The sequence below is a fragment of the Etheostoma spectabile genome, chromosome 4 (genome assembly GCF_008692095.1).
Source record: "Etheostoma spectabile isolate EspeVRDwgs_2016 chromosome 4, UIUC_Espe_1.0, whole genome shotgun sequence".
Taxonomy (NCBI): domain Eukaryota; kingdom Metazoa; phylum Chordata; class Actinopteri; order Perciformes; family Percidae; genus Etheostoma; species Etheostoma spectabile.
The window spans coordinates 373,550-375,680 of record NC_045736.1 but is presented as its reverse complement, the minus strand read 5'-3'; the positions used below and the strand labels follow the sequence as shown (position 1 = coordinate 375,680).

Sequence of the window (2,131 nt, the reverse complement as noted above, 5' to 3'; positions counted from 1 at the left end):
CACACACACACAGACAAAAAAAGACTACATTCTGTGATGTTACTGATGATGTCACAGTTTTTGTGACACATCATCATTTATGATCTCACAGAGACAACATACCTTGACTTCATTGATGATGTAACACGCTGCCTTCAGATAGGGTCAGGTAACGAATCCCTAGTGACATCACATTGATTGAGTCACAGGAATTTGACATCGTGAAAGAAACATGCAGCACAAGCATGAAATGACAGTTACCCTGAGTTCCTTTAAGCCATAGAAGAATAAATGAAGTTACACTTTATTTATTAAATGTTTAACATCAACATCATGTTATAGGTAAAGAAACCAGAACATGAACTGAGCAAGAACAGCGAGCCATCACTGTAATTTCCCCTTGCGAGATTAATAAAGTATACATTAATATTATTATGATTATTATTATTATTATTATCATTATTATTGTTATTAGTGTTATTATTGTTGTTGTTTTGTTGTTATTGTTATTATTGCCATTATCGTTGTTACTGTTGTTATTGTTATTGCTGTTATTATTATTGTTGTTGTTATTGTTATTATTGTTGTTATTATCATTATTGTTATTATTATTGTTCTTATTTTTGTTGTTGTTATCATCATTATTGTTATTATTATTATGATCATTATTGTTGTTGTTATTATCATTGTTGTTGTTATTATTATTGTTATTATTATGGTTATTACTGTTGTTGTTATTATTGTTGTTATTATTATGATTATTATTGTTGTTATCATCATTATTGTTGTTATTATTATGATTATTATTGTTATTATCATTGTTGTTGTGATTTTTGTTGTTATTATTATTATTATTATTGTTGTTGTTATTGTTGTTATTATTATGGTTATTACTGTTGTTGTTATTATTATCATCATCATTATCATCATCATCTGGTTCAAGTTCAATACCTTTTTGCCATGTGAACCTAGTTGACAGGAACATAGAGTACACACCATCACACAGACAATCATTCGGACCAGTAAACAGATGGAAATACTTTGTACTGTTGCAACTTCCCCTAAAGTGTCTATAAAGTAAATAAGGCTCTGATGAAGGCGATGGTTCCTCACACAAATCAACAAACTCAATCAACGGCTGCAGTGCTTTGTGATTAATTAGTTTTAGACTTGTTTAAAGCACCCATATTATAAAAACAAAATCTCTGGGATTTGGGGGTTATTTTGTGTCTCTGTTGCTTCCACACACATACACACTTGGAAAAATAACTTTCCATGGTTTTTTGAGTGAGATCCGGTTTCTGAATGTCCTCTGTCTTCAGTCTCCGGGTGAGATGTCTCACTCTGTAGCTAAAACAAGTGAGATAAAGATATCGTATTAGTGAAAAAGTGAACACGGAAATGATTTTGCCCATGTTTAAAAAAACTATTCTAAATAATGATTTAACTTACCTGGTGGTTGTGAATGAAAAAATAATAAATAAAATGAAAATAAGGTCCTTACCTAATCCTTACCTGGTGATGCCTGTGGTTCCATCCATCTATCTGGTTTTGGGGATTCTTCGGGTCGGGATGACAGCTGACCCAATCTGGAGGGAGAGAAAGTGAGATTATTAATAGTATCTCTTGTATGTAACAGGTCCTATTTATAAACTCTCATGTCTATGATTTGTGCTGTCACTTATGTCACTGATCACAGTCCATGTGACATCATGGACTTTATATAACTAAAGGGAGACTTGGCATACAGCCCGATCCGGTTGGGGGGAGTTCTGGCCCGGCCGGGCTGGAGCTCTCTTTACCTTGTCTCTCTTGGTTTTGTTGTAATAATAGTTTTAGACAGCTTGGGACTTATTTTGATACACTAGTTAGGACATAGAATCGAATATTGTTAGGAGTAGTAGTAGTCACATAGTTTTCAGATTTATCTATCATATAATCAAGAATATAATAGAACTAAAGGGGAGATTGGCATACAGCCCGATCCGGTTGGGGAGAGTCTGGCCGGCCGGGCTGGAGCTCTCTACCCGTTCTCTTGTGTTGGTGTAATAGTTTTAGACAGCTGGGGACTTATTTTGATACACTGATCTCCTCTCTCCTCTATCTTCCATCTTTCCATTTAGTGCATCCATGTCCCAGAAATGCTTGTATA

The 2,131-nt window shown here is 34.1% G+C and overlaps 1 long non-coding RNA gene across 2 annotated transcripts in view; it reads right to left on the bottom strand.

Annotated features, from left to right (window-relative positions):
• The window catches only part of LOC116687414 (uncharacterized), a 16,366-nt gene extending 14,739 nt beyond the window's left edge, over positions 1–1,627 (bottom strand). For both annotated transcript variants that reach the window (XR_004331532.1, XR_004331533.1), the window contains exon 1: positions 1,617–1,627. This is a non-coding gene — a long non-coding RNA (uncharacterized LOC116687414). The remainder of the gene's footprint in view (positions 1–1,616) is intronic.
• Positions 1,628–2,131: the final 504 nt, after the last annotated feature.